Genomic DNA, 16311 nt, shown 5'->3' on the forward strand with positions numbered 1-16311 from the left:
ACTGCAGGAATCTTTGAAAACAGATTTTTCTCCCATAAGATTTTTTCCCTTTAAGGCTGATATTACCAGTAATATCAACTGAAAAATAAACAAGAAAATTGTTCACTGAACTTTCTTGCCCTAATTATTTGAAATGGTTAATCACATGCTAGCAAAATCAATACACATATGGCAGTTTATCTATACTCCATTACCGGCAATTATAAATATAATTATGAAGAGAATTCTCCCAGTTTTGCTGCCCTATAGAATTACATGAGATTTTTCAGAAACTAAGCAAAAATATTTGTTTGGTCAGTGAAAAAGGAGGGGAGTAAAGCAAAGAGCAGCAGTTCACCCCCATCTGGCAAATGGTATCTGAAAACTATAGTTAAATATCACTTTGCCATCCTGCATCTTTGGAGGAATGCAAAAGCTGAACATTTTAAAGATTAATTTAACAAACCAAGCATACAACATAAGGCAGGGGTTATTACATTTATACTGCTGTTACAATGGGATCTGATTTTAAGAGTGATCTGAGTAACTCCTGCCTGATAGGCTCCTATTGACAAAGAGCTCAGTTGTACCTCTGAATGGAACAATAGTGAAAATAGTGAAAATTAGGAAGATCACAAGATAAAACTGGGAGCTTGCTTACTAATTAGATCTCCTGGAACTCCTTTATGCTTTACCTTAGTAAGTTACAGGTCATCACCATCCCTTTTATTTGCCTTTTACTTGTTTGAGCAAACATTTCTTTCTGCCTATTTGCAAGCTTAGTAATTCCCATAGTTACAGTTTTCTGTAAACGTAATGGCTAAAAATCAATAGACGCTATGATTCTTTCAAAGTTCATTATAAATTTCAGTGCAACCAAAACTAGTTAAGATCCCCTGGCTGCAAAGACTCGAACATATGAATAAATCTACACAAACGAATAACTATTTTGGGCCAACAAAATTTTTCATCAGTATGAAAAAAGTTACAAAACTTTTTATAAACCAGATTAGGAATGAAGCAAAAAATCTTCCTGGGACAATTAACATTTAAGTGTGTTCACCGCTGTAGTTTTGTTCTGACCTGGGTTTTTTTAGTAATAGGTGTTTAGTTTTTAATCTCATTGGCAGGTCTCAGTGTGTCCTTTTTATATTCTATAAAATGAATTTATTTTAAACACTTCAAACTCCAAGTTTATAAGCATGACTTTTTATCTCATTTTATTACATATTCTTTTTCAATTTACTAGGACAAAGTGGGAAATGTTATACGTTAGTCCTACAGAGAACATGGCACATTAAACCACCCTTGTTTCCCTTTATTACGCTTTCAATTTAGACACCAGTGTATGACCTTAAAGGCACTCATAAGTCCAGACAAAATTTCAGTTGGGCAACTCAAGCTATCAGACCTTTATAAGGTTCCACAAAAGAAGAGATCTTTCACACATAAGAGGAAAACATCCGAAGTTACAACAGGAAATAACTTTTAAACCATCTACCTGTGGAAAAGATATAATTTCTCACACATTCTAGGTTGTAAGGCAGCCTCAGTTTAACAAGAGTCAGGATTGAAAGCCCTCCTTTGCAAAGGTCTTCTGTAACTCCCCGTTTCATGACTGTTGATTTCCCTTTGATGTCCCCACATGGAATACACCAAACCTCCTGGACCTCTGGTCCAGCTTACCTCAGCCTGTCTAGTCACACACTACTCCAAGCAAACAAGAAAAGCATAAACAGACCAACTGTCTAGTAGGATTGTTTTTCTTCCCCCTCCAGCACGGCAGCACTGATCAAGTTTTCCCTAAATAGGTTGGCATGGCACAAAGCCAGCTTACATAAACTAATGGAAATTGTGTGCACAGCAAAGCCATGTAACTGCCTGAATAGGACTCTTAAGTAAGGGGAGTATTCTGTGAAGGCAATGTAAACAAAGTACTTCACAACATCTTGATCCTTTCTTACTCTTTGTAGTTGTATATAATCAATATACCACTATCACAAGGAGTAAAAATGTGACTGTAAATGCTGTCATGTACCATTCTACAAGCGCCATTACAGACCTAAGTTTTTACAGTTCCTCAGAATATTGTTATAAAGTTATTTTTCTAAGTACGTTAAATTAAAGAACATAACATACAAAGAGCTTTAAAATTAAAGTAAAATATTAGGTTTCTGAATAAAAGCCTTCTAAGGCTGAGAGAAGAAAAAAATTCAAAAAGAAATTGCAGAGCTAAAGTTTGTTGGGGGGAAAAAAAAAACAACAGGCATTTAATAACCATGTGCCTACTGCTTTCAACAAAACTTATGCTCTAAACCAGTGGTTCACAGCCTGCGGTCCCTGAGTCATCACCAGGGGTCCGTGAAGGCTTAAAGCAGGGTTGGGGAGCATCCAGCCCAGAAACATTTGGTCTGGCCCCTGGCAAGCACTGCGCCTCCTTTTCCCACAGCCCCCTCCCCTCAACGCTCCTCTCACAGCCAAGCCCCTCCACCACCCCACGCCTGCCCTGGTGCCCCAGTATATTCCGTGCCAGTATGGTCGGCGGGACCCACTTCAACCAGGCAGTTTTTCTCTTAAAGACGTGTTCTTAACCCAACAGCCCTCCTTAGGGCCACAACGGGGCTGAAGCCTGTTCATCCAAGTGGTGGCCCTGGACCCGGAAACAAAAATATATGGTGACTGAACACAGACAAACAAGGGGGGAGGTGAGAAGAATTGTAAAAATTTTTCATCAAATTTGATGTAAAAATGAGCATCAAATTCAGAATTAGCATGTAAAAGCACCATAAAATGGGCCATTTGAGCAAGAAGAGTGTCGATGTTGTTATTTTAAATTCATATGGAATCATTGCAATAAAGATTATAATAGGAGTGTGAGCAGTAACAGATTAATTTGTTTTCCATTCTCTCCAAATTTGAAGACCCTTCATGACAAAACTGAAGTAAATATTTTATGCAAGCTAGTGCTTTAAATTTTGAATTAAGTCTTGGTGGTCGGCAGCCACGAAAGGTATTTAGAGGGGGTCTGTGGTGAAGGAGAGGTTTTGTCAGTTTTGAGGCAGGAACTCTGGATTGTAATTTTCAAAACTATCGATCTACCAACTGACACGTATCCTTAATTTTTACAACCAGGACCTATTTAACACTACTCCGCTCAGCAGTGTTTGAAGGTCTGAAGATCCTCTGAATTTTACAAAAAGTCAGATATTTACTCTTTGTCACAGTGAAGATCAGGACAATACGCTTTTTTTCTCTCCCAGTATTTCATGAAGTTTACTGCAGAAGAACTCTGTTACAGAAACATCAATAAATGCATTCCAAAAAATTACCAGTAAACCCATAGACACTGCTTAAAGCTCAGTTTTACACCGACTACTGCTATAATACCTTGTGTATTTATATGTTAGTACAAATACAAACAGGTTTGAGGCTTGCTCTTATCATCATGACAGTGAAAAATTTGTTCGTACAAATGACTGAAGGAGCAATGGGAAAGAAAGAACAAACTTTAGACAAAACTGAAGATAACCTTATAGCATGGTATATACACACTGTCACTGACTATACATTAGTTTATGCTGTGGCATTTTCTCTTATATCAGCTTGAAAGTACTCAAAAGTCAGCCTTTGACATATTTTTCTTTGTAAACTATTTCTAATAATTATCTAGTTTGGTTCTTATTCTCCTGGATGCAATCCAAAATTGTTTAGGAATTTAATAACAGAAACTGTAATTTATAGTACAGTGATTTCCTTATTAACTTTGCTATCCATTTTGACAGGCAGTCTATAAGATCGGAACTATGAAATCCATTAATACAATTTTTAAATTATGCTTACTGATGAAAAATGGCTCCCTATTGCACGTCTGTCAGTTCTCACTGTCAAAAAAAAAACCCAGTTCTTGCATGGTCTTCTGTCAGAAACCTATCCTAGAGATTTCTTCAATGTTTCTCCTGGTACACAACACTTGGTTTATACCCAATTCCAAAATCCCCTACATCACACAAAAGACTTCACTTTTCACCATGCTGAAATACAGGGAAGTCCGCCCTTCTGCTCTCATAAAGCTTTAACTATTTTCACTGTTATTTCAACAAACTTAGGGTTAGCAACAGCGAAGGACCGGCAGACTAGAGCTAGAAGAGGCATTAAATCACTCACAAACACTCCCTAAGAAATACAAAGTGCATGAGCAATGGACGTCTAAGCTGCACTCCTTGTCTGGGTGCTTGCAGCCTGACCGGGCTCAGTTGTTGTTTTGCCAATTATCAGGCCTAGCATAAAGGACACAGCCAGCATAAAGATGAACCAATAACCAAACTGTATTTGATACAGAAGGGTCAGTACATGGGTGAGCGCTGGGGGTACAAACAAGTCAGTCAGGTTATACATAATCGACATCAATCCCACTGACCCCAACAACAACACCGCACGACCAACAATGGGTGGGATAAAGGGTGACATGCAGTCTCCCATAGAAGGGACGGGAGACAACCGAGTCAACCAGCCAAACACATCAGACCAAGGAAGCCACACCCTGAATCTCTGCACAGCCCGCGTTGACAAAAGCCAGAGCTGACTGGAGCCCAGTCCCAGGGAGGCGGGAGGTCCTTCCCCAACAGGGAACTCTGCCCAGGGCATCCCCCTCACAGACAGACACCCCCCTTCCTGCAAGGGGTCCCAGCTGTTATCCCCAGGTGGGACCCCTGACCTTGGGTTACTGACTGCGGGACCCCTGGGGCTCCTTTACCCAATGGCTCTGTCTGCCAGGCCGCCCCACCCTGGGGGGAAGCCTAAAGGGAAACTCACCCCCCCTTGGGAAGGGCTGTGGGAATCACCCACATGTCAACCTTAATTTGGGACTTGGGGTTGAAACCCCAGCGTTTCAGTTGTCATTTGAGTGCCTGGGACATCATTCCCTCTCCAGGTCTCTCTGAGGAAATCCGAAGGGAGCAGATCTACAGGTACCCTTCAGAGGCCTTACACACAGCAGGGATGGATCCACAGTAGCTGTGAGCATTTTGGGTTTTTTCCTGGCTACTGCTCTGTGGGCTAGCAGAGATCGCAGGAGTGTGGAGCAAACCATCAGCAGCTTTCCACTGTGCAAAATAAGGCTAATGAAAGTAGTTTGTTTAAGTGTCTTGCCCAAACTTGAATGTACATTGAGCTTCAGAAAGTTTACATGCTTTTGGCTGTAGAGTTATGGCTACATGATAATGCCTCCTTTTTTTCCTCACGCTTCCACAGGAAAGTGATGTACTAGTAGCTTCAGATACCTCAAATTCTGTCTAATATTTTTCAGTCTTCACCTCTATCAAGGCTACCGTGTCAGAGATACTAGATATAAAACACTGAAAAATTCAAAAGATTTGTTCAGGGATATTGTAATCCAGTGACATAAGTACTACGATAATACTTAAGAGAGCCATAAAAATAATCTCCTTTTTTGTTACTGTCTTGGTGAGGAGATGTATCTTTTAATACCATGATATATCCCTTAATACCATGATGCCCAGACTGTCACGTGTAAAACAAGGACCCCAGTACTTAACTGCATAACTCAACAGTGCCTAAGAAGTAGGATGTAATGCAGGGGTTCCAAGTCCATGTGTACTCAGGTACCGCAACCAGCCACAAGACCCAGCTCTGGTCAAGGCTTTCATACCTTCCAGAGCTCCACATGCACACAAACTGCCACGTCTAGTGAGTCAGGTGGCAGTGCAAGCTGATTTTCATGCAGGTGGGAAGACTGAAAGACTTCATGCAACAGGTAGGGGTAAACATGTTTAATGATACTTAATGATGTGCAAAGAAACTCAGTTAATACAATGACATCAGCCTCACTACACCAGAGAGATGTCAGACTGTCTCAAGCTGCTACAGTAACGAAGAGCAAGGATAAATCATTTGAAATGCTAAATTTAGATTCTGGTCCAGACCACAAAATCTGAATATTCTGGAAGAGCAGCCTTCCAAACACACTGACCCAGCATTTGGCTTTAAATAAAAAAGAAGCTTCAAAAAATTCCAAACATCCTTCACATGCCATATTGAAATTTTTTAGGTTGACTTTCTTCTGCAAAGTTGCCTCAGCTTGATTTGCAGTAATGATCTTCTTTCTTCCTTCTTTGATTACGGGAATTGTCCAGTGGCTTTGCTTACAACCCTGACCATTATTAACCACTTGTGCTCCATATCATCTTGGCACAGCAGTTCATTATGCCAGAAATCTTTTCAAAACATCCAAATCACAGAATGGTGGCCCTCTGGTTTAGCATTCTTTTAACCCTCAAACTTCAGATTTGCAACTAAAGTTCACAGTCCCAGAAGCTACAAGGTTTTGGTTTCACTTGCATATCATCAGAAGAAACCCCAGATATTTTCATTGAAGAAACAGAAAATAAGAAAGCAGGATCTCCATGGTAGTTAGAGTAGCTGAAAATGCTGTTAAGCAATAAAAATTTAACACTCAAAATGTCTGGGCAACAGAGTTGTCTCAACAGCAACACTTTAAGTGCAATCCTAATTTGAAATCTTTTGTCTGCGTTAAGCAATATGTGAAAAGGCTACAACACATAAAGGTTTAGATGCCGCCAGAACGAAGTACTTTAGTGAATCTCTTCTGTTAAATCATTTTGCTTTTATACTACTCCCATCAAGTCTAAATCTGGTTGAGCTGCTTTTGAAAGTAGTTATCTTACAGCTAGCAGTAGGAACCCAGACATTTTCATAACGGTATTTAACTTGATTTTCAAAATAAGAGATGCCACAACCAGAAAACAATATGAAAAAAGCAAGCTGCAATATTTCTGTTTACATTGCAAACTAGACTAGATTAAATATGAAACACTTCTAAGCCCTCAGTGTAAACAACTATTTCATACATTTTAATAAAGATACAAAATCATCCAAGGAATTGCCCCTAGATAACATGGGAAAATTGGAAAGCAAAGTAAAATGCATGACGTTTTAGACAAGTGAAAAATGCACTGACTTTCTATTAAAAGCTCTGTCAAAAAAAACCCCTCTCAAACCGCCAGTTATATGGGGTAAAAAAAAAACAAAAAAAAAACCCACCAAAACAAACAACAGGCAAGTCTTTGGTTTAGACTAGATAAGTTCTACACATAGAAGGCTCCACATAGGTTTTATACTGAGTCCATCTTAACATCCATTAGAAAAATATAATGAGAGTACCATTATGCAGTGCTATACCAAGATCCTGGCCTGTTTGTTTTTCTCTGTTCTTTTCTACCTTCTCAAGCATGTGAATAATTCTCCAAGTACAACAAATTGCCCCAACCAGCTTTACTGTATAGAAGCTGCTTCATGAAAATTCTAATACCAGTGATCACTAGATAGGTAAATATTTCTTCATGTTGCACTCTCATTCTTCTTATACAATTAATTAATTTTCTTCTGAAAATGTACAGTTTTATTAATACTGGCTATGTGGAAGTACCTGTCATTAATATCACAATTACCTGTAGAAAGACGCAATATTGCTGTGTTATTTGATATATTTTATTAAATAACAATATTCAAGACTAATCAGGTTACTGTGCAAATTCATACATCTGCTTCAAAATATTCACATGTTCAGATACACCACTGCAACACAAATATCCCAAGATAATGTCACAGTATATCTAAGGATACTGCTATAGATTATTATTTATCAAAACAGGAGCTAATTTACATTTACAATTCTGGAATGTTATTCCAGGCTTGAGCAGTCATCACACACAGGCAGTGAGACTCAGATTACTCTGTCTGCTGTAAGACATTCCTTAAAATTTCCTCTTTTGCACGCTTTCAAAATGAAAGTAAATATCCCTCTGATACCTAAATTGCCTTTGATATCCAGGCTAAAGATACACTAGTACTAGATTTCTGCCCTGGGTTTTTTGCATTTTCTAAAAAACAAATACACACAGTCTTATACCACTGTCCCTTATCTAACAATTTTTACAAGGCTATCTGTAAATACATTCTCTTTCCAACAAGAATCTCACCTAACGCATCTGTTCTTTCCAGTTGTTTCTGACCAACGCACTCTCTACATATTATGGTTGACCAGCCCTTACCTTACCTAGTTACCCCTAAACCAGAACACTGAGGAGTCACTGACATTAGCTCCTCCAAACATGAGGAATGTCTTTTCAGCCTGCTGCATAAGAAGGAAATCTCTTTTCCTTCCTCAGCTCCTCTTTCATATATGTGGAGCCAAAAGAGAGCTCTTCTTCCAAGCAGCTAACTACACCCCTAGCATCACCAATACCTGCACATGTTCTGCCAGAAGAGATGTTCATGTCATGGCATGACACTTTCAGCAAGTCAGCTTCATGCGGTGCTTCATGTTGCTGAAAAGATACTTCAACCAGCTCTGACTCCCATATCTTTGTACTACACCACAGTTATTCCTGGAAGCTATTAGATAACTGATAATAGGACAGGATCCAGAACTAGGCTAAAAGATGAACAGTCAGCTGGTCTGTACCCTGTTGCCACCATGATAAAAAATAGACCAGTTCTGAAAATCATCAGCAAAACTGTACCCATGTCATTTACTTAGTCCTAGAGTTTCACACTGTTTTTCTAATAATCTCAGGTACCCATGGGTTCAAAATTCTTATGATGTTGAAGTGTTAGTAAACTTACATAACAGAGAACACCACCACATCTTTCCTCATACATCTAACAAAGCAAGATTCAGATATATAAATACGTAACTTGCTTGCTCTCTTGGATTTGGACTGTCTGATGACAACTGCATCTCCTGCTGTAAACCAGCAGCTTCCCACGGTGAGGAACAGAGAACGTTTTCACCCCTATCCTCATGCTGCTGTGCAAGGCACAGCAATGACAGAGACAAGCAGATGGCTTTGGACATCTTCAGTTTGCAAGCAAAGACACTTTGCTGTATACCTAACAAATGTGTTACCATGTTCCCAAAAGTATGTCTGTCATCACAACCACCTCCTGCTGTCAACTTCAACATCAGGGTACATACAATAAGCCCAAACAGTGGAAGACTGAGCTGTTGAAATATCAATGGATTAGTGTGTTCAAACACTTTGAAAATCATGCTCTCCGGGGAGAATGAGAGATCTGCTTATCCTAACAGGCAAAACATTATCAGGTTATCCAGAACTCTTGTTCATAACTTGTCTTTCCAATTGGCCCAAGTTCACATAGAAACTGAAGAGCACGTCTTGCTGCTGATACATTTCTATTCACCTTCTGGCTATCATCTGAGTGCCTGTAGTTAGCCCCAGAAGAATTTGGAAAATTGATTACCTTAAAGCCTGTTATCATTCCGGCCTGTTAGCAGCCTGGCAGCTGAGAGTGAACTATGGTATCAGCTGCCTCACAAACTCACTACCACCACGTGCTGATTTGATGTGGCCCAAATCCATCTGGACAGGGACTGAGTTACCTCACGTAGCTGCTGAAGCTTATTGCAAGCCAGTTTCTGCACATACTTAGGTACCGACAGAAGAGAACCAAACCCTCAATGAATACAGCATCATACAAAAGACCAGCCAAGCCTTACCCATCTCACTGTCAACATCCCAAACCAGATTCTCACTGAGACGACAACAGGCATGAACAAGAGAACTCAATGCCAGAAACACTTTAGGAAAAAATCACCCATATCTAAGAACATGAGGACAGAACAAGCATATGTCTTTGACACTAAGATGAACTGCCCTCTTGCCATACATAGTTTTAAATGTTTTAGACTCTTATCCTAAGCATCCTATGGAACAGCAATTGTGGTGGATTCTCAAAAATCTAGAAAATAAATATGTCCTGTGTGCAGACTGCTGGTCTCTCTGGAGAAGTCCTCTGCCTGACAAAACCATCGCCCAGCATTCAATGGCTAAACAGCCCTCCTGCCACTCAGACACTGTCCTTGCTCTTCCTTAGATACCGTAAGTGCCCCACAACAGTGCAGGAAACAGCAAGATGGAAGAGCACTGAGAATAGCGTGTGTCTGCAATGGCAACAGACAAGGTCAAAGCCTCAAAGAAGTCTGTTCTGTTTGAAAGGTATAACTTTTTTAACAAGGTTATTGTACCACTTAAAAACAGTTGAGCAATAAAACTCAGTCCTCACATCTAATCACGCAAATACGTACTCTAACCATTCTCTTCATATTTTATTTTTTTCTCTAAAAATATCTAAAATAGTAAACCATAAACTCTCCAGCAAATTAAAACAATTAAAAATTTAAGTGATCACTAAGTCCACAATTTGGTGATACAATCATGTATCTTCAATTAGATATTCACGGCCTGCAAATAAATTTATTTAGGCCAATGTATCAGCATCATCAACAAAAAATATTCATCATAATTACCACTTTCATCTGGCAGAAATTAGCAGCAGATGTTATGGAACTTTTCCATGTTTGTATTCATAGATGCTTGACATTCCCCCATTGAGTTCTAAATAAGAAAGCACAATGAATAATCATCCCATGTTCACAGAACACTGTTTTGACTCATAATCTGTGCCTACTTTCAAGTCACATCTCAGACTGCAGCAGCCATTACTTTTCGGACTCAATCTTCAGCAACACAATTTGCTCCATATAAAGGATGCAAAACACTGAAGTGAAATATTGGCTTGCAGTTCAACTTCTGCCCAATCACTATAATTATTCCTTGGCAAGTCTGATTTGCATCAACACCACACCACCAGTAAGAAATGTCCGGTGTCCTACTCTGTAGCCCACAGGTAACCAGCAGTATTTGTTTTACTTGCATAGTAGAACAGATCTTTAAATGTACAGCAAACTCTTCTCCAATAACGAATATTTTCTTAGTCCAACCACACTTTCAACTGCAAACATTTATTCAATAATGATAAAAACTGGGATTTAGGATTAAAAAAAAACAAAATCAAAACAAACTCAAAAGCCAATACACAAAAAATGACCTTGTTGGCTGCCCCAGCGAAGTTATACCTGTTCTTTCCGCTGGTCAGGAATCACTCAGCACAGACTGGTGACAAAGTTTGGGAAGGGCAGGGAGGCAGCTTCTCATATGTACCTCCATGGGAAACAGAAATCTGGGTATTTCAAAAATCAGATGGTGAAACTGTTCAACCTAACATACCTACAGACTCTTCTTGCTTTCACATGACTGTACTGTCCAAGAGCTACGCTCACCAAAAGTGGCTTTTTTTGTTATCTTCAAATGATCAGTTTTTCAATAAATCAATTTACTGCATGGGAACAGGAACATGAGCACTAAGACAGGGAAAGTAGCAGGGACCTGTGGCAAAGGCCACGGGAGGGGAGGAGACAGCTGCCTTTTCTTGGAGGTGACATGTGCTTGCACTGCCTCCTGAGACACAGCAAGCAGGGATTGAAATGAAAAGGACCCACACTATAAAGACATAACAGGGACTCATTTATTTCCATACTTTTTTAATCCACCTTGCTCTTCCAGATGATCTGAATTCTCAAAGATTACACTGTTTTGCTTTTCTAGTTTAATATTTTGCAGTCTGCTGCAGTCTAGCTCTGTAGACTGGGCAGTGTGAGGAATTCCAGCCTACCCACAGAAGAAGCAGGGGAATGCAATAGTGGGAAGAAAAAAAAAAAAAAAAAAAAAGGGGGGGTGGGGAGCCAACCCCAAACCTTAATTTTGATTCTCTTTCAAAGCAGGCATGTACACCTACCAGCATCCTAAAAGATACTGTATTCCACAGAGACAAAGAACTAGAGAAGCTGGCAGGGAGGTCAATAGGAATGACAAGATCAACAATGTTCTAGCAAGGAGGTAAAAAGAAAGCCATGGTGCCTTAGACAGAACACTACCAACTCTAGCCCATAAAAACCCTGATATGCCCTTAACTTCTACTTTACAGTAGATAATACAAGTAGAGAATCAGATCAAAAGACAGCATTGTACCAAAACCATACAAACATAAACTGATAATAAAACCAAAATATTCATGCAATGTTAGTCTGCCGAAGCATCTATTCCGTCTACCAACTAAAATAGCAAGAAAAAACCCACAGCATTGCACTACTCCCTTCCATTTATGACCAAAAAAAGTATAGAAATGCATCTGTTTTCATCTTACTGAAATCCTGTATTTCCTTGAAATTACAGATTGTTACACTTTTAAATTAAATACAATGAGGGGAGTATTTGAGTTTAGGCATGATTATAATTACAAATAATTATAAATATGTACTTGGAGTCAAATCTTCCTGCAAACAGATGTAAAATATCACATCTACTGGTCCAGATTAAGAGTAAACTATCACGTGTAACAGTACATGTGTAAGTATCAACATAGAAATTTCAAAAATTTTGGCATATGTATATGTTTAAGTATGTTTGATTATTTAAAATGTAGCTACATTTATAAATTTGAATTAACGGTGAATATTTTTTTAATCCAACATTACTTGTTACTGAGAACTGGGAATACACAGAGCTTTGTTTTGTTGGGGATTTTTGGGGGGAGTTTTGGGGTGCTTTGGCTTTTTTTTTTTTTTTTCAATAAATTAAAAACCCCATAGTCCTCCTTGCAAGCACCACTTGACTTACTCCTCAAAGACACCGCTCCCAACCCACACTTAGGGCTGAACCACTCTGAAGGGAGCAGTAGCTCAGGAAAGTGGCAGAAAGAAGTACCTGCTGCGAGTGTTTGAGTCGCTCACCTTGTCTGCGCTCTCACGTTAACATTCACACATTCTTTTGTGAACAAACCAAAGCCCACAAACACAGCCCACAACCAAAGACCAAACTGAAGTCACCATTTCATAGCTACAGCGACCAACTCTTGCTACTGGTAAAGGTACAAATGTAAACAAAGCTCTTCAAAAACGCATAGGGCATAGACTTCTATCATAGTTCTTATAGTTCCCCTCTTTAATGAGATACCAATAGAGCGGTAGATAATTATAAACAGTAACTTGGAGTGTATGAGAGCAGGAACTCTTTGTTCTGCTCACAGAGCGTTGTTCCCAAAGCCATCTCAGACATCCAACAGAAATATAAACCTAGCATAGTGAGCATTGTAAAGCTATTAATTTATTTTAATGTTTTCTAGATCATGGGGGGAAAATTTAACTTAACAAGGGAATCCACTGAGCTCTCAACTTTACTTTTTATACAATATTCCCAAACATTTATCTAGAAACAGTAGTTTTTACAAACATAAAATAAAAGCTTCTCATGTCTAGCAGCAGCAGTATCCATAGCATACCTCTTGCTCCCTCTTGAGCTCATTCCTGATTCACAAGGCAAGAAGCTTCATTTCTCCACTATGTGTCATTTTTCCTTTAGTCTTCTTGATATTTTCAAACTCTTAAGCTGCCCATAGATAAACATAGCCAGTAGAATACAGGAAGATCTGCAAGTTTTTAAATAACTGATCTCCCTGATAATCCCACTTTCAAACAAGCAGTATTCTTTTGTAAACAAATAGTTTCTATTTCTGCCAAGTGAAATTTTGGCTAAATTTTCTGTTAACAAACTTGATAGAGAAAAGACATGAGAATTAGCTGGCCTTCCTAAAGGCAGCAGAAATACTTACTTCATTACATATATACCAATAAGATGATGAGAGGGCAAGTTAAATCCTGTAGCTGTTGAGATTCCAAGTATTTCATGAATATAAAGAACTAAGCACAACATTAATGGAAATTGTCTACCAGATCCAAGGTACATGGCTATTCTGCTCAGAAATGGAGTTACAGGGAATAGCCAAAGCAACCATCCATGTTGGAATAACACACTATATCAGGCCAGGAAAAAGCATAATGCATCCACTGTGAGAATGAAAAACTGGAGGCAGTTGTATCTTAAGAGTCTTACACACTACAGCTCATGTGAAAAATTCCATTTCTCGTTCTATGACTTCCTTTGATAAAAGGAAGAAAAAACCATCTCATTTTAACTTATTACCACTGAATTACATGTGCACCTCCGGTTTTGACAGCAGCTTCCCCTTGGAAACAAGTATTTGCACTTCCAACTTGTTGTGTCTTCTCTAGTGGGCAGATATTTAGGCAGTATTAATCACATTGCTAGTCTGCATAGTTCCATTTGTCTAAACCACAGCTGTTCCAGCTTGCTCCCCATGCAAGCTGAACACACAGAGCATGGCTGAACAGATCAGAAAAACTAGCAGTCCACCTTCCTCAGAAAATCTTCTAGGAGCTAGGGCCAATGTACTTTGTGAACATACTACACATCTCAAAACAGTCATGGATATTGTCTACCTCTGATAAAAATTCAAAGCAAGAAAGGGATAGATTACCACATAAATTTAAGTAAGAAGGCATATTTTATTGTCTTACATGACAGAAATATAAGATGAAAAGGATCCATGGGAAATGTGTATCCATCTGAACAGTTCCCTCAGTGCAGACCTGTAGGCAAAGAACAAGCTTCTCTTCTTGCCAAGTGCCACGATCCTGCAGGACACGCAGCACAAGGTCTGGAGAGGGTCGGCACATGCTCACATCGTGCCACGCAACACTTGACCTTGGGGAAGCCCAAATACAAGTTTCCTGTATTTGCCTGAGGTGCTCAGTGCAATGCAGAGACACTAGCCTGGGTTCTCACTTCTGTGAGTGTGCGTAGTCACTGCTGGTGTTAGTAAGAGTTCAAAGATGCATTTGCCTTCATGTCCCTGCTCAGAGCTCCACATACTCCCTCAAAGGGATATTTTTTCTGCTTCAGTCCTCCATAATGAGTCTTTCCATATCTGAGTTTTCCCTTCACTGCTTGCAGACTGATATTGTTTAAAATCAGTGAAGCAAAGAATGTAAGAGACTGAAATAAATATAGATAGAGCAAACGAGTGCTACGCTGCCTTATTTGGATTTAGAAAGGGTAGTGGAGAGACAAAACAAGCTGTGAAAATTATACATATTACAATACTAATTAAACCTTTTCTTTTGAATCTCACTAGAGTATTTTTAAGTTTTCTATAAACTGCAGCTCATACCAACTTCAGAGCAATCTGCCACTTCCAGCAAAATCAGACAGCTTCTCAGGTACCCAAGTATAGATTTTTAAGCCTAGATTTAATCACTCAATTTGAAAAATTTTTGTCATGAAAGGGATTCTGGAGGAAGCATCTCAATTCTAAATGCTAGATCCAGATTGAAATAAAGGCCTCTCACATCAGACCTATGCTGTCAGTCACACGTTCGCACATATTTAAAAAAATTATGCAAGATTCAGAGCTGATTGGGTAAGAAATGTAGAATTACACTGAACCTGTCAAACACTCCATTTTGGAGGACTTTTCCCACAGAAGAATTAAAAAGATTGTACTGTTTGGTTTTGAAATACTAGTAAGAAGGCACATCAAATCCCATAGACAGAAGTTATCCTTAATTAAGCAGTACGAAACCATCTGTGATGACCTGGTTGATAAGTCACAGCAGAGTGACTACAACTACATCAGCAGAAAAACGAAAAGAAGTCTGAAATTGTTGGATGTGATCAGCATTCGATAACAGAAAAGAGCATCTCACACATGGAAAGTAAAAGAGAGAAACTCAGTTTTGTCTCTTTAGGAACAGTGGCTCCACACAGCCGACAGCTGATCAGGAAGCCCCAACTGTGCTATAAGTAAGTGTTAAAAACAATTCATGCAATACGTGTGTTGAATATTAATGAGTATTAAAAGCCTACGTTGTAACTTGCAACTATCCTGGAGACAATTGTGAGAAACTGTGTGCGGGCAAGAAGCCAGAAAAGACTGGATTGCAAAGGAAATTCTCTCCATCAATAAAACTGTAAACAGAACATACTAAAAAGAGCTCTGATAACTGAAGCACATTTATTTCCACTGAGAAAACAAAATAACACCTTTAAAGCTATTTTCTACTTTTACTTAAGTTTTATAAGATACTTCATTTTTGCCAGTATACCTTTTGCTAATACAGCTTTGCTAGCCTAACTGCTGGTTTCCTCAAGAGTTCTAAAAATGAGCAAAATACAAGATCAAACACAATCAAGAGCCTAGAGCTGGCTGGTAAACCAACTTCTGTATTTGGACACCCAAACTAAAAGTTCTCACTCACGTTCACCAACTTTGCCACTGAACATAAACTGTGCTGAATGTTCACACAGCAGAGGAGAGCATCTAAAACTTGGGTTGTTTATAAAAGCATACCACATACCACATCTACAAACATTCATTAGACTCAGGATGAGTCAGGTTTTGTGGCTTTTTTACAACTGCTTTATTATTTTTTAAAAAATAATAGAAGTTTAGGACATTTTAAAACTTGAAAGATGTGTAGGAGTTTCAAACTGAACATCAGGCATTTCAAACATT

This window comes from Athene noctua, chromosome 21, assembly GCF_965140245.1.
Source record: "Athene noctua chromosome 21, bAthNoc1.hap1.1, whole genome shotgun sequence".
Lineage (NCBI taxonomy): Eukaryota > Metazoa > Chordata > Aves > Strigiformes > Strigidae > Athene > Athene noctua.